This window comes from Astyanax mexicanus, chromosome 7 (assembly GCF_023375975.1).
Source record: "Astyanax mexicanus isolate ESR-SI-001 chromosome 7, AstMex3_surface, whole genome shotgun sequence".
NCBI lineage: Eukaryota > Metazoa > Chordata > Actinopteri > Characiformes > Acestrorhamphidae > Astyanax > Astyanax mexicanus.
Window position 1 is genome coordinate 24,691,197 of NC_064414.1, and position 26,841 is coordinate 24,718,037.

The following is a 26,841-nucleotide window of genomic DNA, read 5'->3' on the forward strand; positions in this document are numbered from 1 at the left end:
TTTTTTTTTGGTCAAAATTTTTTTGGTCCGAAAACTTTTCAAACTTTTTTTTGGCTCAAACTTTTTTTGGTCCCAAAATTTTTCAAACTTTTTTTTGGCTCAAAATTTTTTTGGAAGTTTTTTTTGGGTCAAAATTTTTTTGGTCCCAAAATTTTTCAAACTTGTTTTTGGCTCAAATTTTTTTTGGGTCAAATTATTTTCGAAGTTTTTTTTGGGTCAAAATTTTTTTAGTCCCAAAATTTTTCAAACTTTTTTTTGGGTCAAATTTTTTTCGAAGTTTTTTTTGGGTCAAAATTTTTTGGAAGATTTTTTTGGGTCAAAATTTTTTTGGTCCCAAAATTTTTCAAACTTTTTTTTGGCTCAAAATTTTTTTGGTCCCAAAATTTTTCGAACTTTTTTTTTGGCTCAAACTTTTTTTGGCTCAAAATGTTTTCGAACTTTTTTTGGGGTCAAAATTTTTTTGGTCCCAAAATTTTTCAAACTTTTTTTTGGCTCAAAATTTTTTTGGGTCAAAATTTTTTCGAGCTTTTTTTTTGGTCAAAATTTTTTTGGTCCCAAAATTTTTCAAACTTTTTTTTGGCTCAAAATTTTTTTGTGTCAAAATTTTTTCGAGGTTTTTTTTGGGTCAAAATTTTTTTAGTCCCAAAATTTTTCAAACTTTTTTTGGGTCAAATTTTTTTCGAAGTTTTTTTTGGGTCAAATTTTTTTCGAAGATTTTTTTGGGTCAAAATTTTTTTGGTCCCAAAATTTTTCGAACTTTTTTTTAGCTCAAAATTTTTTTGGAAGTTTTTTTTGGGTCAAAATTTTTTTGGTCCCAAAATTTTTCAAACTTTTTTTTGGCTCAAATTTTTTTGGGTCAAAATATTTTCGAAGTTTTTTTTGGGTCAAAATTTTTTTAGTCCCAAAATTTTTCAAACTTTTTTTTGGGTCAAATTTTTTTCGAAGTTTTTTTTGGGTCAAAATTTTTTCGAAGATTTTTTTGGGTCAAAAATTTTTTGTTCCCAAAATTTTTCGAACTTTTTTTTGGCTCAAAATGTTTTTGGGTCAAAATTTTTTCGAACTTTTTTTTGGGTCAAAATTTTTTTGGTCCCAAAATTTTTCGAACTTTTTTTTGGCTCAAACTTTTTTTGGCTCAAACTTTTTTTGGCTCAAAATTTTTTCGAAGTTTTTTTTGTGTCAAAATTTTTTTGGTCCCAAAATTTTTCGAACTGTTTTTTGGGTCAAAATTTTTTTGGTCCCAAAATTTTTCGAACTTTTTTTTGGGTCAAAATTTTTTTGGTCCCAAAATTTTTCAAACTTTTTTTTGGCTCAAACTTTTTTTGGCTCAAAATTTTTTTGAAGTTTTTTTTGTGTCAAAATTTTTTTCGAGCTTTTTTTTTGGTCAAAATTTTTTTGGTCCCAAAATTTTTCAAACTTTTTTTTGGCTCAAACTTTTTTTGGTCCCAAAATTTTTCAAACTTTTTTTTTGGCTCAAAATTTTTTTGGTCCCAAAATTTTTCGAACTTTTTTTTGGGTCAAAATTTTTTTGGTCCCAAAATTTTTCAAACTTTTTTTTGGCTCAAAATTTTTTTCGGTCAAAATTTTTTCGAGCTTTTTTTTTGGTCAAAATTTTTTTGGTCCGAAAACTTTTCAAACTTTTTTTTGGCTCAAACTTTTTTTGGTCCCAAAATTTTTCAAACTTTTTTTTGGCTCAAAATTTTTTTGGAAGTTTTTTTTGGGTCAAAATTTTTTTGGTCCCAAAATTTTTCAAACTTGTTTTTGGCTCAAATTTTTTTTGGGTCAAAATATTTTCGAAGTTTTTTTTGGGTCAAAATTTTTTTAGTCCCAAAATTTTTCAAACTTTTTTTTGGGTCAAATTTTTTTCGAAGTTTTTTTTGGGTCAAAATTTTTTGGAAGATTTTTTTGGGTCAAAATTTTTTTGGTCCCAAAATTTTTCAAACTTTTTTTTGGCTCAAAATGTTTTTGGTCCCAAAATTTTTCGAACTTTTTTTTTGGCTCAAACTTTTTTTGGCTCAAAATGTTTTCGAACTTTTTTTGGGGTCAAAATTTTTTTGGTCCCAAAATTTTTCAAACTTTTTTTTGGCTCAAAATTTTTTTGGGTCAAAATTTTTTCGAGCTTTTTTTTTGGTCAAAATTTTTTTGGTCCCAAAATTTTTCAAACTTTTTTTTGGCTCAAAATTTTTTTGTGTCAAAATTTTTTCGAGGTTTTTTTTTGGGTCAAAATTTTTTTAGTCCCAAAATTTTTCAAACTTTTTTTGGGTCAAATTTTTTTCGAAGTTTTTTTTGGGTCAAATTTTTTTCGAAGATTTTTTTGGGTCAAAATTTTTTTGGTCCCAAAATTTTTCGAACTTTTTTTTGGGTCAAAATTTTTTTGGTCCCAAAATTTTTCAAACTTTTTTTTGGCTGGCTCAAACTTTTTTTGGCTCAAAATGTTTTCGAACTTTTTTTTGGCTCAAAATTTTTTTGGGTCAAAATTTTTTCAAACTTTTTTTTGGGTCAAAATTTTTTTGGTCCCAAAATTTTTCAAACTTTTTTTTGGCTCAAAATTTTTTTGGGTCAAAATTTTTTCAAACTTTTTTTTGGGTCAAAATTTTTTGGAAGATTTTTTTGGGTCAAAATTTTTTTGGTCCCAAAATTTTTCAAACTTTTTTTTGGCTCAAAATTTTTTTGGTCCCAAAATTTTTCGAACTTTTTTTTTGGCTCAAACTTTTTTTGGCTCAAAATGTTTTCGAACTTTTTTTGGGGTCAAAATTTTTTTGGTCCCAAAATTTTTCAAACTTTTTTTGGCTCAAAATTTTTTTGGGTCAAAATTTTTTCGAGCTTTTTTTTTGGTCAAAATTTTTTTGGTCCCAAAATTTTTCAAACTTTTTTTTGGCTCAAAATTTTTTTGTGTCAAAATTTTTTCGAGGTTTTTTTTGGGTCAAAATTTTTTTAGTCCCAAAATTTTTCAAACTTTTTTTGGGTCAAATTTTTTTCGAAGTTTTTTTTGGGTCAAATTTTTTTCGAAGATTTTTTTGGGTCAAAATTTTTTTGGTCCCAAAATTTTTCGAACTTTTTTTTAGCTCAAAATTTTTTTGGAAGTTTTTTTTGGGTCAAAATTTTTTTGGTCCCAAAATTTTTCAAACTTTTTTTTGGCTCAAATTTTTTTGGGTCAAAATATTTTCGAAGTTTTTTTTGGGTCAAAATTTTTTTAGTCCCAAAATTTTTCAAACTTTTTTTTGGGTCAAATTTTTTTCGAAGTTTTTTTTGGGTCAAAATTTTTTCGAAGATTTTTTTGGGTCAAAAATTTTTTGTTCCCAAAATTTTTCGAACTTTTTTTTGGCTCAAAATGTTTTTGGGTCAAAATTTTTTCGAACTTTTTTTTGGGTCAAAATTTTTTTGGTCCCAAAATTTTTCGAACTTTTTTTTGGCTCAAACTTTTTTTGGCTCAAACTTTTTTTGGCTCAAAATTTTTTCGAAGTTTTTTTTGTGTCAAAATTTTTTTGGTCCCAAAATTTTTCGAACTGTTTTTTGGGTCAAAATTTTTTTGGTCCCAAAATTTTTCGAACTTTTTTTTGGGTCAAAATTTTTTTGGTCCCAAAATTTTTCAAACTTTTTTTTGGCTCAAACTTTTTTTGGCTCAAACTTTTTTTGGCTCAAAATTTTTTTGAAGTTTTTTTTGTGTCAAAATTTTTTTCGAGCTTTTTTTTTGGTCAAAATTTTTTTGGTCCCAAAATTTTTCAAACTTTTTTTTGGCTCAAACTTTTTTTGGTCCCAAAATTTTTCAAACTTTTTTTTTGGCTCAAAATTTTTTTGGTCCCAAAATTTTTCGAACTTTTTTTTGGGTCAAAATTTTTTTGGTCCCAAAATTTTTCAAACTTTTTTTTGGCTCAAAATTTTTTTCGGTCAAAATTTTTTCGAGCTTTTTTTTTGGTCAAAATTTTTTTGGTCCGAAAACTTTTCAAACTTTTTTTTGGCTCAAACTTTTTTTGGTCCCAAAATTTTTCAAACTTTTTTTTGGCTCAAAATTTTTTTGGAAGTTTTTTTTGGGTCAAAATTTTTTTGGTCCCAAAATTTTTCAAACTTGTTTTTGGCTCAAATTTTTTTTGGGTCAAAATATTTTCGAAGTTTTTTTTGGGTCAAAATTTTTTTAGTCCCAAAATTTTTCAAACTTTTTTTTGGGTCAAATTTTTTTCGAAGTTTTTTTTGGGTCAAAATTTTTTGGAAGATTTTTTTGGGTCAAAATTTTTTTGGTCCCAAAATTTTTCAAACTTTTTTTTGGCTCAAAATTTTTTTGGTCCCAAAATTTTTCGAACTTTTTTTTTGGCTCAAACTTTTTTTGGCTCAAAATGTTTTCGAACTTTTTTTGGGGTCAAAATTTTTTTGGTCCCAAAATTTTTCAAACTTTTTTTTGGCTCAAAATTTTTTTGGGTCAAAATTTTTTCGAGCTTTTTTTTTGGTCAAAATTTTTTTGGTCCCAAAATTTTTCAAACTTTTTTTTGGCTCAAAATTTTTTTGTGTCAAAATTTTTTCGAGGTTTTTTTTTGGGTCAAAATTTTTTTAGTCCCAAAATTTTTCAAACTTTTTTTGGGTCAAATTTTTTTCGAAGTTTTTTTTGGGTCCAATTTTTTTCGAAGATTTTTTTGGGTCAAAATTTTTTTGGTCCCAAAATTTTTCGAACTTTTTTTTGGGTCAAAATTTTTTTGGTCCCAAAATTTTTCAAACTTTTTTTTGGCTGGCTCAAACTTTTTTTGGCTCAAAATGTTTTCGAACTTTTTTTTGGCTCAAAATTTTTTTGGGTCAAAATTTTTTCAAACTTTTTTTTGGGTCAAAATTTTTTTGGTCCCAAAATTTTTCAAACTTTTTTTTGGCTCAAAATTTTTTTGGGTCAAAATTTTTTCAAACTTTTTTTTGGGTCAAAATTTTTTTGGTCCCAAAATTTTTCAAACTTTTTTTTGGCTCAAACTTTTTTTGGGTCAAAATGTTTTCGAACTTTTTTTTGGGTCAAAATTTTTTTGGTCCCAAAATTTTTCAAACTTTTTTTTGGCTCAAAATTTTTTTGGGTCAAAATTTTTTCGAGCTTTTTTTTTGGTCAAAATTTTTTTGGTCCCAAAATTTTTCAAACTTTTTTTTGGCTCAAACTTTTTTTTGGCTCAAAATTTTTTTGGAAGTTTTTTTTGGGTCAAAATTTTTTTGGTCCCAAAATTTTTCAAACTTTTTTTTGGCTCAAAATTTTTTTGGGTCAAAATTTTTTCGAGGTTTTTTTTGGGTCAAAATTTTTTTAGTCCCAAAATTTTTCAAACTTTTTTTTGGGTCAAATTTTTTTCGAAGTTTTTTTTGGGTCAAAATTTTTTCGAAGATTTTTTTGGGTCAAATTTTTTTTGGTCCCAAAATTTTTAAAACTTTTTTTTGGCTCAAACTTTTTTTGGCTCAAAATTTTTTCGAAGTTTTTTTTGTGTCAAAATTTTTTTGGTCCCAAAATTTTTCGAACTTTTTTTTGGGTCAAAATTTTTTTGGTCCCAAAATTTTTCAAACTTTTTTTTGGGTCAAATTTTTTTCGAAGTTTTTTTTGGGTCAAAATTTTTTGGAAGATTTTTTTGGGTAAAAATTTTTTTGGTCCCAAAATTTTTCAAACTTTTTTTTGGCTCAAAATTTTTTTGGTCCCAACATTTTTCGAACTTTTTTTTTGGCTCAAACTTTTTTTGGCTCAAAATGTTTTCGAACTTTTTTTTGGGTCAAAATTTTTTTGGTCCCAAAATTTTTCAAACTTTTTTTTGGCTCAAAATTTTTTTGGGTCAAAATTTTTTCAAGCTTTTTTTTTGGTCAAAATTTTTTTGGTCCCAAAATTTTTCAAACTTTTTTTTGGCTCAAAATTTTTTTGTGTCAAAATTTTTTCGAGGTTTTTTTTGGGTCAAAATTTTTTTAGTCCCAAAATTTTTCAAACTTTTTTTCGGTCAAATTTTTTTCGAAGTTTTTTTTGGGTCAAAATTTTTTCGAAGATTTTTTTGGGTCAAAATTTTTTTGGTCCCAAAATTTTTCGAACTTTTTTTTGGGTCAAAATTTTTTTGGTCCCAAAATTTTTCAAACTTTTTTTTGGCTGGCTCAAACTTTTTTTGGCTCAAAATGTTTTCGAACTTTTTTTTGGCTCAAAATTTTTTTGGGTCAAAATTTTTTCAAACTTTTTTTTGGGTCAAAATTTTTTTGGTCCCAAAATTTTTCAAACTTTTTTTTGGCTCAAAATTTTTTTGGGTCAAAATTTTTTCAAACTTTTTTTTGGGTCAAAATTTTTTTGGTCCCAAAATTTTTCAAACTTTTTTTTGGCTCAAACTTTTTTTGGCTCAAAATGTTTTCGAACTTTTTTTTGGGTCAAAATTTTTTTGGTCCCAAAATTTTTCAAACTTTTTTTTGGCTCAAAATATTTTTGGGTCAAAATTTTTTCGAGCTTTTTTTTTGGTCAAAATTTTTTTGGTCCCAAAATTTTTCAAACTTTTTTTTGGCTCAAACTTTTTTTTGGCTCAAAATTTTTTTGGAAGTTTTTTTTGGGTCAAAATTTTTTTGGTCCCAAAATTTTTCAAACTTTTTTTTGGCTCAAAATTTTTTTGGGTCAAAATTTTTTCGAGGTTTTTTTTGGGTCAAAATTTTTTTAGTCCCAAAATTTTTCAAACTTTTTTTTGGGTCAAATTTTTTTCGAAGTTTTTTTTGGGTCAAAATTTTTTCGAAGATTTTTTTGGGTCAAAATTTTTTTGGTCCCAAAATTTTTAAAACTTTTTTTTGGCTCAAACTTTTTTTGGCTCAAAATTTTTTCGAAGTTTTTTTTGTGTCAAAATTTTTTTGGTCCCAAAATTTTTCGAACTTTTTTTTGGGTCAAAATTTTTTTGGTCCCAAAATTTTTCGAACTTTTTTTTGGGTCAAAATTTTTTTGGTCCCAAAATTTTTCAAACTTTTTTTTGGCTCAAAATTTTTTTGGGTCAAAATTTTTTCGAGCTTTTTTTTTGGTCAAAATTTTTTTGGTCCCAAAATTTTTCAAACATTTTTTTGGCTCAAACTTTTTTTGGTCCCAAAATTTTTCAAACTTTTTTTTGGCTCAAAATTTTTTTGGTCCCAAAATTTTTCGAACTTTTTTTTGGGTCAAAATTTTTTTGGTCCCAAAATTTTTCAAACTTTTTTTTGGCACAAAATTTTTTTGGGTCAAAATTTTTTCGAGCTTTTTTTTTGGTCAAAATTTTTTTGGTCCGAAAATTTTTCAAACTTTTTTTTGGCTCAAACTTTTTTTGGTCCCAAAATTTTTCAAACTTTTTTTTGGCTCAAAATTTTTTTGGAAGTTTTTTTTGGGTCAAAATTTTTTTGGTCCCAAAATTTTTCAAACTTTTTTTTGGCTCAAATTTTTTTTGGGTCAAAATATTTTCGAAGTTTTTTTTGGGTCAAAATTTTTTTAGTCCCAAAATTTTTCAAACTTTTTTTTGGGTCAAATTTTTTTCGAAGTTTTTTTTGGTCAAAATTTTTTCGAAGATTTTTTTGGGTCAAAATTTTTTTGGTCCCAAAATTTTTCGAACTTTTTTTTGGCTCAAAATTTTTTTGGTCCCAAAATTTTTCGAACTTTTTTTTGGCTCAAAATTTTTTTGGGTCAAAATTTTTTCGAACTTTTTTTTGGGTCAAAATTTTTTTGGTCCCAAAATTTTTCGAACTTTTTTTTGGCTCAAACTTTTTTTGGCTCAAAATTTTTTCGAAGTTTTTTTTGTGTCAAAATTTTTTTGGTCCCAAAATTTTTCGAACTGTTTTTTTGGTCAAAATTTTTTTGGTCCCAAAATTTTTCGAACTTTTTTTTGGGTCAAAATTTTTTTGGTCCCAAAATTTTTTTGGTCCCAAAATTTTTCAAACTTTTTTTTGGCTCAAACTTTTTTTGGCTCAAAATTTTTTTGAAGTTTTTTTTGGGTCAAAATTTTTTTGGGTCAAAATTTTTTCAAACTTTTTTTTGGGTCAAAATTTTTTTGGTCCCAAAATTTTTCAAACTTTTTTTTGGATCAAACTTTTTTTGGATCAAAATTTTTTCGAAGTTTTTTTTGTGTCAAAATTTTTTTGGTCCCAAAATTTTTCGAACTTTTTTTTGGGTCAAAATTTTTTTGGTCCCAAAATTTTTCGAACTTTTTTTTGGGTCAAAATTTTTTTGGTCCCAAAATTTTTCAAACTTTTTTTTGGCTCAAAATTTTTTTGGGTCAAAATTTTTTCGAGCTTTTTTTTTGGTCAAAATTTTTTTGGTCCGAAAATTTTTCAAACTTTTTTTGGCTCAAACTTTTTTTGGTCCCAAAATTTTTCAAACTTTTTTTTGTCTCAAATTTTTTTTGGTCCCAAAATTTTTCGAACTTTTTTTTGGGTCAAAATTTTTTTGGTCCCAAAATTTTTCAAACTTTTTTTTGGCTCAAAATTTTTTTGGGTCAAAATTTTTTCGAGCTTTTTTTTTGGTCAAAATTTTTTTGGTCCCAAAATTTTTCAAACTTTTTTTTGGCTCAAACTTTTTTTGGTCCCAAAATTTTTCAAACTTTTTTTTGGCTCAAAATTTTTTTGGAAGTTTTTTTTGGGTCAAAATTTTTTTGGTCCCAAAATTTTTCAAACTTTTTTTTGGCTCAAATTTTTTTTGGGTCAAAATTCTTTCGAAGTTTTTTTTGGGTTAAAATTTTTTAGTCCCAAAATTTTTCAAACTTTTTTTTGGGTCAAAATTTTTTTAGTCCCAAAATTTTTCAAACTTTTTTTTGGGTCAAATTTTTTTCGAAGTTTTTTTGGGTCAAAATTTTTTCGAACTTTTTTTTGGGTCAAAATTTTTTTGGTCCCAAAATTTTTCGAACTTTTTTTTGGCTCAAACTTTTTTTGGCTCAAAATTTTTTCGAAGTTTTTTTTGTGTCAAAATTTTTTTGGTCCCAAAATTTTTCGAACTGTTTTTTTGGTCAAAATTTTTTTGGTCCCAAAATTTTTCGAACTTTTTTTTGGGTCAAAATTTTTTTGGTCCCAAAATTTTTCAAACTTTTTTTTGGCTCAAACTTTTTTTGGCTCAAAATTTTTTTGAAGTTTTTTTTGGGTCAAAATTTTTTTGGGTCAAAATTTTTTCAAACTTTTTTTTGGGTCAAAATTTTTTTGGTCCCAAAATTTTTCAAACTTTTTTTTGCTCAAAATTTTTTCGAAGTTTTTTTTGTGTCAAAATTTTTTTGGTCCCAAAATTTTTCAAACTTTTTTTTGGATCAAACTTTTTTTTGCTCAAAATTTTTTCGAACTTTTTTTTGGGTCAAAATTTTTTTGGTCCCAAAATTTTTCAAACTTTTTTTTGGGTCAAAATTTTTTTGGGTCAAATTTTTTTCGAGCTTTTTTTTTGGTCAAAATTTTTTTGGTCCGAAAATTTTTCAAACTTTTTTTTGGCTCAAACTTTTTTTGGTCCCAAAATTTTTCAAACTTTTTTTTGTCTCAAAATTTTTTTGGTCCCAAAATTTTTCGAACTTTTTTTTGGGTCAAAATTTTTTTGGTCCCAAAATTTTTCAAACTTTTTTTTGGCTCAAAATTTTTTTGGGTCAAAATTTTTTCGAGCTTTTTTTTTGGTCAAAATTTTTTTGGTCCCAAAATTTTTCAAACTTTTTTTTGGCTCAAAATTTTTTTGGGTCAAATTTTTTTCGAGCTTTTTTTTTGGTCAAAATTTTTTTGGTCCGAAAATTTTTCAAACTTTTTTTTGGCTCAAACTTTTTTTGGTCCCAAAATTTTTCAAACTTTTTTTTGTCTCAAAATTTTTTTGGTCCCAAAATTTTTCGAACTTTTTTTTGGGTCAAAATTTTTTTGGTCCCAAAATTTTTCAAACTTTTTTTTGGCTCAAAATTTTTTTGGGTCAAAATTTTTTCGAGCTTTTTTTTTGGTCAAAATTTTTTTGGTCCGAAAATTTTTCAAACTTTTTTTTGGCTCAAACTTTTTTTGGTCCCAAAATTTTTCAAACTTTTTTTTGGCTCAAAATTTTTTTGGAAGTTTTTTTTGGGTCAAAATTTTTTTGGTCCCAAAATTTTTCAAACTTTTTTTTGGCTCAAATTTTTTTTGGGTCAAAATTCTTTCGAAGTTTTTTTTGGGTTAAAATTTTTTTAGTCCCAAAATTTTTCAAACTTTTTTTTGGGTCAAATTTTTTTCGAAGTTTTTTTGGGTCAAAATTTTTTCGAAGATTTTTTTGGGTCAAAATTTTTTTGGTCCCAAAATTTTTCAAACTTTTTTTTGGCTCAAAATTTTTTTGGGTCAAAATTTTTTCGAACTTTTTTTTGGGTCAAAATTTTTTTGGTCCCAAAATTTTTCGAACTTTTTTTTGGCTCAAACTTTTTTTGGCTCAAACTTTTTTTGGCTCAAAATTTTTTCGAAGTTTTTTTTGTGTCAAAATTTTTTTGAAGTTTTTTTTGTGTCAAAATTTTTTTGGTCCCAAAATTTTTCGAACTTTTTTTTGGGTCAAAATTTTTTTGGTCCCAAAATTTTTCGAACTTTTTTTTGGGTCAAAATTTTTTTGGTCCCAAAATTTTTCAAACTTTTTTTTGGCTCAAAATTTTTTTGGGTCAAAATTTTTTCGAGGTTTTTTTTGGGTCAAAATATTTTTAGTCCCAAAATTTTTCAAACTTTTTTTTGTGTCAAATTTTTTTCGAAGTTTTTTTTGGGTCAAAATTTTTTCGAAGATTTTTTTGGGTCAAAATTTTTTTGGTCCCAAAATTTTTCGATCTTTTTTTGTGTCAAAATTTTTTTGGTCCCAAAATTTTTCAAACTTTTTTTTGGCTCAAAATTTTTTTGGGTCAAAATTTTTTCGAACTTTTTTTTGGGTCAAAATTTTTTTGGTCCCAAAATTTTTCGAACTTTTTTTTGGGTCAAAATTTTTTTGGTCCCAAAATTTTTCTAACTTTTTTTTGGCTCAAAATTTTTTTTGGTCAAAATTTTTTCGAGCTTTTTTTTTGGTCAAAATTTTTTTGGTCCCAAAATTTTTCAAACTTTTTTTTGGGTCAAAATTTTTTTGGTCCCAAAATTTTTCAAACTTTTTTTTGGCTCAAAATTTTTTCAAACTTTTTTTTGGGTCAAAATTTTTTTGGTCCCAAAATTTTTTCGAACTTTTTTTTGGCTCAAACTTTTTTTGGCTCAAAATTTTTTCGAAGTTTTTTTTGTGTCAAAATTTTTTTGGTCCCAAAATTTTTTCGAGGTTTTTTTTGGGTCAAAATTTTTTTAGTCCCAAAATTTTTCAAACTTTTTTTTGGCTCAAAATTTTTTTGGGTCAAAATTTTTTCGAGCTTTTTTTTTGGTCAAAATTTTTTTGGTCCCAAAATTTTTCAAACTTTTTTTTGGCTCAAAATTTTTTTGGGTCAAATTTTTTTCGAGCTTTTTTTTTGGTCAAAATTTTTTTGGTCCGAAAATTTTTCAAACTTTTTTTTGGCTCAAACTTTTTTTGGTCCCAAAATTTTTCAAACTTTTTTTTGTCTCAAAATTTTTTTGGTCCCAAAATTTTTCGAACTTTTTTTTGGGTCAAAATTTTTTTGGTCCCAAAATTTTTCAAACTTTTTTTTGGCTCAAAATTTTTTTGGGTCAAAATTTTTTCGAGCTTTTTTTTTGGTCAAAATTTTTTTGGTCCGAAAATTTTTCAAACTTTTTTTTGGCTCAAACTTTTTTTGGTCCCAAAATTTTTCAAACTTTTTTTTGGCTCAAAATTTTTTTGGAAGTTTTTTTTGGGTCAAAATTTTTTTGGTCCCAAAATTTTTCAAACTTTTTTTTGGCTCAAATTTTTTTTGGGTCAAAATTCTTTCGAAGTTTTTTTTGGGTTAAAATTTTTTTAGTCCCAAAATTTTTCAAACTTTTTTTTGGGTCAAATTTTTTTCGAAGTTTTTTTGGGTCAAAATTTTTTCGAAGATTTTTTTGGGTCAAAATTTTTTTGGTCCCAAAATTTTTCGAACTTTTTTTTGGCTCAAAATTTTTTTGGGTCAAAATTTTTTCGAACTTTTTTTTGGGTCAAAATTTTTTTGGTCCCAAAATTTTTCGAACTTTTTTTTGGCTCAAACTTTTTTTGGCTCAAACTTTTTTTGGCTCAAAATTTTTTCGAAGTTTTTTTTGTGTCAAAATTTTTTTGAAGTTTTTTTTGTGTCAAAATTTTTTTGGTCCCAAAATTTTTCGAACTTTTTTTTGGGTCAAAATTTTTTTGGTCCCAAAATTTTTCGAACTTTTTTTTGGGTCAAAATTTTTTTGGTCCCAAAATTTTTCAAACTTTTTTTTGGCTCAAAATTTTTTTGGGTCAAAATTTTTTCGAGGTTTTTTTTGGGTCAAAATATTTTTAGTCCAAAAATTTTTCAAACTTTTTTTTGTGTCAAATTTTTTTCGAAGTTTTTTTTGGGTCAAAATTTTTTCGAAGATTTTTTTGGGTCAAAATTTTTTTGGTCCCAAAATTTTTCGATCTTTTTTTGTGTCAAAATTTTTTTGGTCCCAAAATTTTTCAAACTTTTTTTTGGCTCAAAATTTTTTTGGGTCAAAATTTTTTCGAACTTTTTTTTGGGTCAAAATTTTTTTGGTCCCAAAATTTTTCGAACTTTTTTTTGGGTCAAAATTTTTTTGGTCCCAAAATTTTTCAAACTTTTTTTTGGCTCAAAATTTTTTTTGGTCAAAATTTTTTCGAGCTTTTATTTTGGTCAAAATTTTTTTGGTCCCAAAATTTTTCAAACTTTTTTTTGGGTCAAAATTTTTTTGGTCCCAAAATTTTTCAAACTTTTTTTTGGCTCAAAATTTTTTCAAACTTTTTTTTGGGTCAAAATTTTTTTGGTCCCAAAATTTTTTCGAACTTTTTTTTGGCTCAAACTTTTTTTGGCTCAAAGTTTTTTCGAAGTTTTTTTTGTGTCAAAATTTTTTTGGTCCCAAAATTTTTTCGAGGTTTTTTTTGGGTCAAAATTTTTTTAGTCCCAAAATTTTTCAAACTTTTTTTGGGTCAAATTTTTTTCGAAGTTTTTTTTGGGTCAAAATTTTTTCGAAGATTTTTTTGGGTCAAAATTTTTTTGGTCCCAAAATTTTTCGAACTTTTTTTTGGGTCAAAATTTTTTTGGTCCCAAAATTTTTCAAACTTTTTTTTGGCTGGCTCAAACTTTTTTTGGCTCAAAATGTTTTCGAACTTTTTTTTGGCTCAAAATTTTTTTGGGTCAAAATTTTTTCAAACTTTTTTTTGGGTCAAAATTTTTTTGGTCCCAAAATTTTTCAAACTTTTTTTTGGCTCAAAATTTTTTTGGGTCAAAATTTTTTCAAACTTTTTTTTGGGTCAAAATTTTTTTGGTCCCAAAATTTTTCAAACTTTTTTTTGGCTCAAACTTTTTTTGGCTCAAAATGTTTTCGAACTTTTTTTTGGGTCAAAATTTTTTTGGTCCCAAAATTTTTCAAACTTTTTTTTGGCTCAAAATTTTTTTGGGTCAAAATTTTTTCGAGCTTTTTTTTTGGTCAAAATTTTTTTGGTCCCAAAATTTTTCAAACTTTTTTTTGGCTCAAATTTTTTTCGAAGTTTTTTTTGGTCAAAATTTTTTCGAAGATTTTTTTGGGTCAAAATTTTTTTGGTCCCAAAATTTTTCGAACTTTTTTTTGGCTCAAAATTTTTTTGGTCCCAAAATTTTTCGAACTCTTTTTTGGCTCAAAATTTTTTTGGGTCAAAATTTTTTCGAACTTTTTTTTGGGTCAAAATTTTTTTGGTCCCAAAATTTTTCGAACTTTTTTTTGGCTCAAACTTTTTTTGGCTCAAAATTTTTTCGAAGTTTTTTTTGTGTCAAAATTTTTCGGTCCCAAAATTTTTCGAACTGTTTTTTTGGTCAAAATTTTTTTGGTCCCAAAATTTTTCGAACTTTTTTTTGGGTCAAAATTTTTTTGGTCCCAAAATTTTTCAAACTTTTTTTTGGCTCAAACTTTTTTTGGCTCAAACTTTTTTTGGCTCAAAATTTTTTTGAAGTTTTTTTTGGGTCAAAATTTTTTTGGGTCAAAATTTTTTCAAACTTTTTTTTGGGTCAAAATTTTTTTGGTCCCAAAATTTTTCAAACTTTTTTTTGGATCAAACTTTTTTTGGATCAAAATTTTTTCGAAGTTTTTTTTGTGTCAAAATTTTTTTGGTCCCAAAATTTTTCGAACTTTTTTTTGGGTCAAAATTTTTTTGGTCCCAGAATTTTTCGAACTTTTTTTTGGGTCAAAATTTTTTTGGTCCCAAAATTTTTCAAACTTTTTTTTGGCTCAAAATTTTTTTGGGTCAAAATTTTTTCGAGCTTTTTTTTTGGTCAAAATTTTTTTGGTCCGAAAATTTTTCAAACTTTTTTTTGGCTCAAACTTTTTTTGGTCCCAAAATTTTTCAAACTTTTTTTTGTCTCAAATTTTTTTTGGTCCCAAAATTTTTCAAACTTTTTTTTGGCTCAAAATTTTTTTGGTCCCAAAATTTTTCAAACTTTTTTTTGGCTCAAAATTTTTTTGGGTCAAAATTTTTTCGAGCTTTTTTTTTGGTCAAAATTTTTTTGGTCCCAAAATTTTTCAAACTTTTTTTTGGCTCAAACTTTTTTTGGTCCCAAAATTTTTCAAACTTTTTTTTGGCTCAAAATTTTTTTGGAAGTTTTTTTTGGGTCAAAATTTTTTTGGTCCCAAAATTTTTCAAACTTTTTTTTGGCTCAAATTTTTTTTGGGTCAAAATTCTTTCGAAGTTTTTTTTGGGTTAAAATTTTTTAGTCCCAAAATTTTTCAAACTTTTTTTTGGGTCAAAATTTTTTTAGTCCCAAAATTTTTCAAACTTTTTTTTGGGTCAAATTTTTTTTGAAGTTTTTTTGGGTCAAAATTTTTTCGAACTTTTTTTTGGGTCAAAATTTTTTTGGTCCCAAAATTTTTCGAACTTTTTTTTGGCTCAAACTTTTTTTGGCTCAAAATTTTTTCGAAGTTTTTTTTGTGTCAAAATTTTTTTGGTCCCAAAATTTTTCGAACTGTTTTTTTGGTCAAAATTTTTTTGGTCCCAAAATTTTTCGAACTTTTTTTTGGGTCAAAATTTTTTTGGTCCCAAAATTTTTCAAACTTTTTTTTGGATCAAACTTTTTTTTGCTCAAAATTTTTTCGAAGTTTTTTTTGTGTCAAAATTTTTTTGGTCCCAAAATTTTTCAAACTTTTTTTTGGATCAAACTTTTTTTTGCTCAAAATTTTTTCGAACTTTTTTTTGGGTCAAAATTTTTTTGGTCCCAAAATTTTTCAAACTTTTTTTTGGGTCAAAATTTTTTTGGGTCAAATTTTTTTCGAGCTTTTTTTTTGGTCAAAATTTTTTTGGTCCGAAAATTTTTCAAACTTTTTTTTGGCTCAAACTTTTTTTGGTCCCAAAATTTTTCAAACTTTTTTTTGGTCAAAATTTTTTTGGTCCCAAAATTTTTCAAACTTTTTTTTGGCTCAAAATTTTTTTGGGTCAAATTTTTTTCGAGCTTTTTTTTTGGTCAAAATTTTTTTGGTCCGAAAATTTTTCAAACTTTTTTTTTGGCTCAAACTTTTTTTGGTCCCAAAATTTTTCAAACTTTTTTTTGTCTCAAAATTTTTTTGGTCCCAAAATTTTTCGAACTTTTTTTTGGGTCAAAATCTTTTTGGTCCCAAAATTTTTCAAACTTTTTTTTGGCTCAAAATTTTTTTGGGTCAAAATTTTTTCGAGCTTTTTTTTTGGTCAAAATTTTTTTGGTCCGAAAATTTTTCAAACTTTTTTTTGGCTCAAACTTTTTTTGGTCCCAAAATTTTTCAAACTTTTTTTTGGCTCAAAATTTTTTTGGAAGTTTTTTTTGGGTCAAAATTTTTTTGGTCCCAAAATTTTTCAAACTTTTTTTTGGCTCAAATTTTTTTTGGGTCAAAATTCTTTCGAAGTTTTTTTTGGGTTAAAATTTTTTTAGTCCCAAAATTTTTCAAACTTTTTTTTGGGTCAAATTTTTTTCGAAGTTTTTTTGGGTCAAAATTTTTTCGAAGATTTTTTTGGGTCAAAATTTTTTTGGTCCCAAAATTTTTCGAACTTTTTTTTGGCTCAAAATTTTTTTGGGTCAAATTTTTTTCGAGCTTTTTTTTTGGTCAAAATTTTTTTGGTCCGAAAATTTTTCAAACTTTTTTTTTGGCTCAAACTTTTTTTGGTCCCAAAATTTTTCAAACTTTTTTTTGTCTCAAAATTTTTTTGGTCCCAAAATTTTTCGAACTTTTTTTTGGGTCAAAATTTTTTTGGTCCCAAAATTTTTCAAACTTTTTTTTGGCTCAAAATTTTTTTGGAAGTTTTTTTTGGGTCAAAATTTTTTTGGTCCCAAAATTTTTCAAACTTTTTTTTGGCTCAAATTTTTTTTGGGTCAAAATTCTTTCGAAGTTTTTTTTGGGTTAAAATTTTTTTAGTCCCAAAATTTTTCAAACTTTTTTTTGGGTCAAATTTTTTTCGAAGTTTTTTTGGGTCAAAATTTTTTCGAAGATTTTTTTGGGTCAAAATTTTTTTGGTCCCAAAATTTTTCGAACTTTTTTTTGGCTCAAAATTTTTTTGGGTCAAAATTTTTTCGAACTTTTTTTTGGGTCAAAATTTTTTTGGTCCCAAAATTTTTCGAACTTTTTTTTGGCTCAAACTTTTTTTGGCTCAAACTTTTTTTGGCTCAAAATTTTTTCGAAGTTTTTTTTGTGTCAAAATTTTTTTGAAGTTTTTTTTGTGTCAAAATTTTTTTGGTCCCAAAATTTTTCGAACTTTTTTTTGGGTCAAAATTTTTTTGGTCCCAAAATTTTTCGAAGTTTTTTTTGGGTCAAAATTTTTTTGGTCCCAAAATTTTTCAAACTTTTTTTTGGCTCAAAATTTTTTTGGGTCAAAATTTTTTCGAGGTTTTTTTTGGGTCAAAATATTTTTAGTCCCAAAATTTTTCAAACTTTTTTTTGTGTCAAATTTTTTTCGAAGTTTTTTTTGGGTCAAAATTTTTTCGAAGATTTTTTTGGGTCAAAATTTTTTTGGTCCCAAAATTTTTCGATCTTTTTTTGTGTCAAAATTTTTTTGGTCCCAAAATTTTTCAAACTTTTTTTTGGCTCAAAATTTTTTTGGGTCAAAATTTTTTCGAACTTTTTTTTGGGTCAAAATTTTTTTGGTCCCAAAATTTTTCGAACTTTTTTTTGGGTCAAAATTTTTTTGGTCCCAAAATTTTTCAAACTTTTTTTTGGCTCAAAATTTTTTTTGGTCAAAATTTTTTCGAGCTTTTTTTTTGGTCAAAATTTTTTTGGTCCCAAAATTTTTCAAACTTTTTTTTGGGTCAAAATTTTTTTGGTCCCAAAATTTTTCAAACTTTTTTTTGGCTCAAAATTTTTTCAAACTTTTTTTTGGGTCAAAATTTTTTTGGTCCCAAAATTTTTTCGAACTTTTTTTTGGCTCAAACTTTTTTTGGCTCAAAATTTTTTCGAAGTTTTTTTTGTGTCAAAATTTTTTTGGTCCCAAAATTTTTCGAACTTTTTTTTGGGTCAAAATTTTTTTGGTCCCAAAATTTTTCGAACTTTTTTTTGGGTCAAAATTTTTTTGGTCCCAAAATTTTTCAAACTTTTTTTTGGCTCAAAATTTTTTTGGTCCCAAAATTTTTCGAACTTTTTTTTGGCTCAAACTTTTTTTGGCTCAAACTTTTTTTGGTTCAAACTTTTTTCGAAGTTTTTTTTGTGTCAAAATTTTTTTGGTCCCAAAATTTTTCAAACTGTTTTTTGGGTCAAAATTTTTTTGGTCCCAAAATTTTTCGAACTTTTTTTTGGGTCAAAATTTTTTTGGTCCCAAAATTTTTCAAACTTTTTTTTGGCTCAAACTTTTTTTGGCTCAAAATTTTTTTGAAGTTTTTTTTGTGTCAAAATTTTTTTGGTCCCAAAATTTTTCGAACTTTTTTTTGGGTCAAAATTTTTTTGGTCCCAAAATTTTTCGAACTTTTTTTTGGGTCAAAATTTTTTTGGTCCCAAAATTTTTCAAACTTTTTTTTGGCTCAAAATTTTTTTGGGTCAAAATTTTTTCGAGGTTTTTTTTGGGTCAAAATATTTTTAGTCCCAAAATTTTTCAAACTTTTTTTTGTGTCAAATTTTTTTCGAAGTTTTTTTTGGGTCAAAATTTTTTCGTAGATTTTTTTGGGTCATAATTTTTTTGGTCCCAAAATTTTTCGATCTTTTTTTGTGTCAAAATTTTTTTGGTCCCAAAATTTTTCGAACTTTTTTTTGGCTCAAAATTTTTTTGGGTCAAAATTTTTTCGAACTTTTTTTTGGGTCAAAATTTTTTTGGTCCCAAATTTTTTCAAACTTTTTTTTGGCTCAAAATTTTTTTGGGTCAAAATTTTTTCGAGCTTTTTTTTTGGTCAAAATTTTTTTGGTCCGAAAATTTTTCAAACTTTTTTTTGGCTCAAAATTTTTTTGGTCCCAAAATTTTTCAAACTTTTTTTTGGCTCAAAATTTTTTCAAACATTTTTTTGGGTCAAAATTTTTTTGGTCCCAAAATTTTTCGAACTTTTTTTTGGGTCAAAATTTTTTTGGTCCCAAAATTTTTCGAACTTTTTTTTGGGTCAAAATTTTTTTGGTCCCAAAATTTTTCAAACTTTTTTTTGGCTCAAAATGTTTTTGGGTCAAAATTTTTTCGAGGTTTTTTTTGGGTCAAAATATTTTTAGTCCCAAAATTTTTCAAACTTTTTTTTGTGTCAAATTTTTTTCGAAGTTTTTTTTGGGTCAAAATTTTTTCGAAGATTTTTTTGGGTCATAATTTTTTTGGTCCCAAAATTTTTCGATCTTTTTTTGTGTCAAAATTTTTTTGGTCCCAAAATTTTTCGAACTTTTTTTGGCTCAAAATTTTTTTGGGTCAAAATTTTTTCAAACTTTTTTTTGTGTCAAAATTTTTTTGGTCCCAAAATTTTTCGAACTTTTTTTTGGGTCAAAATTTTTTTGGTCCCAAAATTTTTCGAACTTTTTTTTGGCTCAAAATTTTTTTGGGTCAAAATTTTTTCGAGCTTTTTTTTTGGTCAAAATTTTTTTGGTCCCAAAATTTTTCGAACTTTTTTTTGGGTCAAAATTTTTTTGGTCCCAAAATTTTTCAAACTTTTTTTTGGCTCAAAATTTTTTTGGGTCAAAATTTTTTCGAGCTTTTTCTTGGTCAAAATTTTTTTGGTCCCAAAATTTTTCAAACTTTTTTTTGGCTCAAAATTTTTTCAAACTTTTTTTTGGGTCAAAATTTTTTTGGTCCCAAAATTTTTCAAACTTTTTTTTGGCTCAAACTTTTTTTGGCTCAAAATTTTTTCGAAGTTTTTTTTGTGTCAAAATTTTTTTGGTCCCAAAATTTTTCGAACTTTTTTTTGGGTCAAAATTTTTTTGGTCCCAAAATTTTTCAAACTTTTTTTTGGCTCAAAATTTTTTCAAACTTTTTTTTGGGTCAAAATTTTTTTGGTCCCAAAATTTTTCAAACTTTTTTTTGGCTCAAACTTTTTTTGGCTCAAAATTTTTTCGAAGTTTTTTTTGTGTCAAAATTTTTTTGGTCCCAAAATTTTTCGAACTTTTTTTTGGGTCAAAATTTTTTTGGTCCCAAAATTTGTCGAACTTTTTTTTGGGTCAAAATTTTTTTGGTCCCAAAATTTTTCAAACTTTTTTTTGGCTCAAAATTTTTTTGGTCCCAAAATTTTTCGAACTTTTGTTTGGCTCAAACTTTTTTTGGCTCAAACTTTTTTTGGCTCAAAATTTTTTCGAAGTTTTTTTTGTGTCAAAATTTTTTTGGTCCCAAAATTTTTCAAACTGTTTTTTGGGTCAAAATTTTTTTGGTCCCAAAATTTTTCGAACTTTTTTTTGGGTCAAAATTTTTTTGGTCCCAAAATTTTTCAAACTTTTTTTTGGCTCAAACTTTTTTTGGCTCAAACTTTTTTTGGCTCAAACTTTTTTTGGCTCAAAATTTTTTTGAAGTTTTTTTAGTGTCAAAATTTTTTTGGTCCCAAAATTTTTCGAACTTTTTTTTGGCTCAAAATTTTTTTGGGTCAAAATTTTTTCGAACTTTTTTTTGGGTCAAAATTTTTTTGGTCCCAAAATTTTTCGAACTTTTTTTTGGGTCAAAATTTTTTTGGTCCCAAAATTTTTCAAACTTTTTTTTGGCTCAAAATTTTTTGGGTCAAAATTTTTTCGAGCTTTTTTTTTGGTCAAAATTTTTTTGGTCCGAAAATTTTTCAAACTTTTTTTTGGGTCAAAATTTTTTTGGTCCCAAAATTTTTTCGAGGTTTTTTTTGGGTCAAAATTTTTTTAGTCCCAAAATTTTTCAAACTTTTTTTGGGTCAAATTTTTTTCGAAGTTTTTTTTGGGTCAAAATTTTTTCGAAGATTTTTTTGGGTCAAAATTTTTTTGGTCCCAAAATTTTTCGAACTTTTTTTTGGGTCAAAATTTTTTTGGTCCCAAAATTTTTCAAACTTTTTTTTGGCTGGCTCAAACTTTTTTTGGCTCAAAATGTTTTCGAACTTTTTTTTGGCTCAAAATTTTTTTGGGTCAAAATTTTTTCAAACTTTTTTTTGGGTCAAAATTTTTTTGGTCCCAAAATTTTTCAAACTTTTTTTTGGCTCAAAATTTTTTTGGGTCAAAATTTTTTCAAACTTTTTTTTGTGTCAAAATTTTTTTGGTCCCAAAATTTTTCGAACTTTTTTTTGGGTCAAAATTTTTTTGGTCCCAAAATTTGTCGAACTTTTTTTTGGGTCAAAATTTTTTTGGTCCCAAAATTTTTCAAACTTTTTTTTGGCTCAAAATTTTTTTGGTCCCAAAATTTTTCGAACTTTTGTTTGGCTCAAACTTTTTTTGGCTCAAACTTTTTTTGGCTCAAAATTTTTTCGAAGTTTTTTTTGTGTCAAAATTTTTTTGGTCCCAAAATTTTTCAAACTGTTTTTTGGGTCAAAATTTTTTTGGTCCCAAAATTTTTCGAACTTTTTTTTGGGTCAAAATTTTTTTGGTCCCAAAATTTTTCAAACTTTTTTTTGGCTCAAACTTTTTTTGGCTCAAACTTTTTTTGGCTCAAACTTTTTTTGGCTCAAAATTTTTTTGAAGTTTTTTTAGTGTCAAAATTTTTTTGGTCCCAAAATTTTTCGAACTTTTTTTTGGCTCAAAATTTTTTTGGGTCAAAATTTTTTCGAACTTTTTTTTGGGTCAAAATTTTTTTGGTCCCAAAATTTTTCGAACTTTTTTTTGGGTCAAAATTTTTTTGGTCCCAAAATTTTTCAAACTTTTTTTTGGCTCAAAATTTTTTGGGTCAAAATTTTTTCGAGCTTTTTTTTTGGTCAAAATTTTTTTGGTCCGAAAATTTTTCAAACTTTTTTTTGGGTCAAAATTTTTTTGGTCCCAAAATTTTTTCGAGGTTTTTTTTGGGTCAAAATTTTTTTAGTCCCAAAATTTTTCAAACTTTTTTTGGGTCAAATTTTTTTCGAAGTTTTTTTTGGGTCAAAATTTTTTCGAAGATTTTTTTGGGTCAAAATTTTTTTGGTCCCAAAATTTTTCGAACTTTTTTTTGGGTCAAAATTTTTTTGGTCCCAAAATTTTTCAAACTTTTTTTTGGCTGGCTCAAACTTTTTTTGGCTCAAAATGTTTTCGAACTTTTTTTTGGCTCAAAATTTTTTTGGGTCAAAATTTTTTCAAACTTTTTTTTGGGTCAAAATTTTTTTGGTCCCAAAATTTTTCAAACTTTTTTTTGGCTCAAAATTTTTTTGGGTCAAAATTTTTTCAAACTTTTTTTTGGGTCAAAATTTTTTTGGTCCCAAAATTTTTCAAACTTTTTTTTGGCTCAAACTTTTTTTGGCTCAAAATGTTTTCGAACTTTTTTTTGGGTCAAAATTTTTTTGGTCCCAAAATTTTTCAAACTTTTTTTTGGCTCAAAATTTTTTTGGGTCAAAATTTTTTCGAGCTTTTTTTTTGGTCAAAATTTTTTTGGTCCCAAAATTTTTCAAACTTTTTTTTGGCTCAAATTTTTTTTGGGTCAAAATATTTTCGAAGTTTTTTTTGGGTCAAAATTTTTTTAGTCCCAAAATTTTTCAAACTTTTTTTTGGGTCAAATTTTTTTCGAAGTTTTTTTTGGTCAAAATTTTTTCGAAGATTTTTTTGGGTCAAAATTTTTTTGGTCCCAAAATTTTTCGAACTTTTTTTTGGCTCAAAATTTTTTTGGTCCCAAAATTTTTCGAACTCTTTTTTGGCTCAAAATTTTTTTGGGTCAAAATTTTTTCGAACTTTTTTTTGGGTCAAAATTTTTTTGGTCCCAAAATTTTTCGAACTTTTTTTTGGCTCAAACTTTTTTTGGCTCAAAATTTTTTCGAAGTTTTTTTTGTGTCAAAATTTTTCGGTCCCAAAATTTTTCGAACTGTTTTTTTGGTCAAAATTTTTTTGGTCCCAAAATTTTTCGAACTTTTTTTTGGGTCAAAATTTTTTTGGTCCCAAAATTTTTCAAACTTTTTTTTGGCTCAAACTTTTTTTGGCTCAAACTTTTTTTGGCTCAAAATTTTTTTGAAGTTTTTTTTGGGTCAAAATTTTTTTGGGTCAAAATTTTTTCAAACTTTTTTTTGGGTCAAAATTTTTTTGGTCCCAAAATTTTTCAAACTTTTTTTTGGATCAAACTTTTTTTGGATCAAAATTTTTTCGAAGTTTTTTTTGTGTCAAAATTTTTTTGGTCCCAAAATTTTTCGAACTTTTTTTTGGGTCAAAATTTTTTTGGTCCCAGAATTTTTCGAACTTTTTTTTGGGTCAAAATTTTTTTGGTCCCAAAATTTTTCAAACTTTTTTTTGGCTCAAAATTTTTTTGGGTCAAAATTTTTTCGAGCTTTTTTTTTGGTCAAAATTTTTTTGGTCCGAAAATTTTTCAAACTTTTTTTTGGCTCAAACTTTTTTTGGTCCCAAAATTTTTCAAACTTTTTTTTGTCTCAAATTTTTTTTGGTCCCAAAATTTTTCAAACTTTTTTTTGGCTCAAAATTTTTTTGGTCCCAAAATTTTTCAAACTTTTTTTTGGCTCAAAATTTTTTTGGGTCAAAATTTTTTCGAGCTTTTTTTTTGGTCAAAATTTTTTTGGTCCCAAAATTTTTCAAACTTTTTTTTGGCTCAAACTTTTTTTGGTCCCAAAATTTTTCAAACTTTTTTTTGGCTCAAAATTTTTTTGGAAGTTTTTTTTGGGTCAAAATTTTTTTGGTCCCAAAATTTTTCAAACTTTTTTTTGGCTCAAATTTTTTTTGGGTCAAAATTCTTTCGAAGTTTTTTTTGGGTTAAAATTTTTTAGTCCCAAAATTTTTCAAACTTTTTTTTGGGTCAAAATTTTTTTAGTCCCAAAATTTTTCAAACTTTTTTTTGGGTCAAATTTTTTTCGAAGTTTTTTTGTGTCAAAATTTTTTTGGTCCCAAAATTTTTCAAACTGTTTTTTGGGTCAAAATTTTTTTGGTCCCAAAATTTTTCGAACTTTTTTTTGGGTCAAAATTTTTTTGGTCCCAAAATTTTTCAAACTTTTTTTTGGCTCAAACTTTTTTTGGCTCAAACTTTTTTTGGCTCAAACTTTTTTTTGGCTCAAAATTTTTTTGAAGTTTTTTTAGTGTCAAAATTTTTTTGGTCCCAAAATTTTTCGAACTTTTTTTTGGCTCAAAATTTTTTTGGGTCAAAATTTTTTCGAACTTTTTTTTGGGTCAAAATTTTTTTGGTCCCAAAATTTTTCGAACTTTTTTTTGGGTCAAAATTTTTTTGGTCCCAAAATTTTTCAAACTTTTTTTTGGCTCAAAATTTTTTGGGTCAAAATTTTTTCGAGCTTTTTTTTTGGTCAAAATTTTTTTGGTCCGAAAATTTTTCAAACTTTTTTTTGGGTCAAAATTTTTTTGGTCCCAAAATTTTTTCGAGGTTTTTTTTGGGTCAAAATTTTTTTAGTCCCAAAATTTTTCAAACTTTTTTTGGGTCAAATTTTTTTCGAAGTTTTTTTTGGGTCAAAATTTTTTCGAAGATTTTTTTGGGTCAAAATTTTTTTGGTCCCAAAATTTTTCGAACTTTTTTTTGGGTCAAAATTTTTTTGGTCCCAAAATTTTTCAAACTTTTTTTTGGCTGGCTCAAACTTTTTTTGGCTCAAAATGTTTTCGAACTTTTTTTTGGCTCAAAATTTTTTTGGGTCAAAATTTTTTCAAACTTTTTTTTGGGTCAAAATTTTTTTGGTCCCAAAATTTTTCAAACTTTTTTTTGGCTCAAAATTTTTTTGGGTCAAAATTTTTTCAAACTTTTTTTTGGGTCAAAATTTTTTTGGTCCCAAAATTTTTCAAACTTTTTTTTGGCTCAAACTTTTTTTGGCTCAAAATGTTTTCGAACTTTTTTTTGGGTCAAAATTTTTTTGGTCCCAAAATTTTTCAAACTTTTTTTTGGCTCAAAATTTTTTTGGGTCAAAATTTTTTCGAGCTTTTTTTTTGGTCAAAATTTTTTTGGTCCCAAAATTTTTCAAACTTTTTTTTGGCTCAAATTTTTTTTGGGTCAAAATATTTTCGAAGTTTTTTTTGGGTCAAAATTTTTTTAGTCCCAAAATTTTTCAAACTTTTTTTTGGGTCAAATTTTTTTCGAAGTTTTTTTTGGTCAAAATTTTTTCGAAGATTTTTTTGGGTCAAAATTTTTTTGGTCCCAAAATTTTTCGAACTTTTTTTTGGCTCAAAATTTTTTTGGTCCCAAAATTTTTCGAACTCTTTTTTGGCTCAAAATTTTTTTGGGTCAAAATTTTTTCGAACTTTTTTTTGGGTCAAAATTTTTTTGGTCCCAAAATTTTTCGAACTTTTTTTTGGCTCAAACTTTTTTTGGCTCAAAATTTTTTCGAAGTTTTTTTTGTGTCAAAATTTTTCGGTCCCAAAATTTTTCGAACTGTTTTTTTGGTCAAAATTTTTTTGGTCCCAAAATTTTTCGAACTTTTTTTTGGGTCAAAATTTTTTTGGTCCCAAAATTTTTCAAACTTTTTTTTGGCTCAAACTTTTTTTGGCTCAAACTTTTTTTGGCTCAAAATTTTTTTGAAGTTTTTTTTGGGTCAAAATTTTTTTGGGTCAAAATTTTTTCAAACTTTTTTTTGGGTCAAAATTTTTTTGGTCCCAAAATTTTTCAAACTTTTTTTTGGATCAAACTTTTTTTGGATCAAAATTTTTTCGAAGTTTTTTTTGTGTCAAAATTTTTTTGGTCCCAAAATTTTTCGAACTTTTTTTTGGGTCAAAATTTTTTTGGTCCCAGAATTTTTCGAACTTTTTTTTGGGTCAAAATTTTTTTGGTCCCAAAATTTTTCAAACTTTTTTTTGGCTCAAAATTTTTTTGGGTCAAAATTTTTTCGAGCTTTTTTTTTGGTCAAAATTTTTTTGGTCCGAAAATTTTTCAAACTTTTTTTTGGCTCAAACTTTTTTTGGTCCCAAAATTTTTCAAACTTTTTTTTGTCTCAAATTTTTTTTGGTCCCAAAATTTTTCAAACTTTTTTTTGGCTCAAAATTTTTTTGGTCCCAAAATTTTTCAAACTTTTTTTTGGCTCAAAATTTTTTTGGGTCAAAATTTTTTCGAGCTTTTTTTTTGGTCAAAATTTTTTTGGTCCCAAAATTTTTCAAACTTTTTTTTGGCTCAAACTTTTTTTGGTCCCAAAATTTTTCAAACTTTTTTTTGGCTCAAAATTTTTTTGGAAGTTTTTTTTGGGTCAAAATTTTTTTGGTCCCAAAATTTTTCAAACTTTTTTTTGGCTCAAATTTTTTTTGGGTCAAAATTCTTTCGAAGTTTTTTTTGGGTTAAAATTTTTTAGTCCCAAAATTTTTCAAACTTTTTTTTGGGTCAAAATTTTTTTAGTCCCAAAATTTTTCAAACTTTTTTTTGGGTCAAATTTTTTTCGAAGTTTTTTTGGGTCAAAATTTTTTCGAACTTTTTTTTGGGTCAAAATTTTTTTGGTCCCAAAATTTTTCGAACTTTTTTTTGGCTCAAACTTTTTTTGGCTCAAAATTTTTTCGAAGTTTTTTTTGTGTCAAAATTTTTTTGGTCCCAAAATTTTTCGAACTGTTTTTTTGGTCAAAATTTTTTTGGTCCCAAAATTTTTCGAACTTTTTTTTGGGTCAAAATTTTTTTGGTCCCAAAATTTTTCAAACTTTTTTTTGGCTCAAACTTTTTTTGGCTCAAAATTTTTTTGAAGTTTTTTTTGGGTCAAAATTTTTTTGGGTCAAAATTTTTTCAAACTTTTTTTTGGGTCAAAATTTTTTTGGTCCCAAAATTTTTCAAACTTTTTTTTGGATCAAACTTTTTTTTGCTCAAAATTTTTTCGAAGTTTTTTTTGTGTCAAAATTTTTTTGGTCCCAAAATTTTTCAAACTTTTTTTTGGATCAAACTTTTTTTTGCTCAAAATTTTTTCGAACTTTTTTTTGGGTCAAAATTTTTTTGGTCCCAAAATTTTTCAAACTTTTTTTTGGGTCAAAATTTTTTTGGGTCAAATTTTTTTCGAGCTTTTTTTTTGGTCAAAATTTTTTTGGTCCGAAAATTTTTCAAACTTTTTTTTGGCTCAAACTTTTTTTGGTCCCAAAATTTTTCAAACTTTTTTTTGGTCAAAATTTTTTTGGTCCCAAAATTTTTCAAACTTTTTTTTGGCTCAAAATTTTTTTGGGTCAAATTTTTTTCGAGCTTTTTTTTTGGTCAAAATTTTTTTGGTCCGAAAATTTTTCAAACTTTTTTTTTGGCTCAAACTTTTTTTGGTCCCAAAATTTTTCAAACTTTTTTTTGTCTCAAAATTTTTTTGGTCCCAAAATTTTTCGAACTTTTTTTTGGGTCAAAATTTTTTTGGTCCCAAAATTTTTTTAAACTTTTTTTTGGCTCAAAATTTTTTTGGGTCAAAATTTTTTCGAGCTTTTTTTTTGGTCAAAATTTTTTTGGTCCGA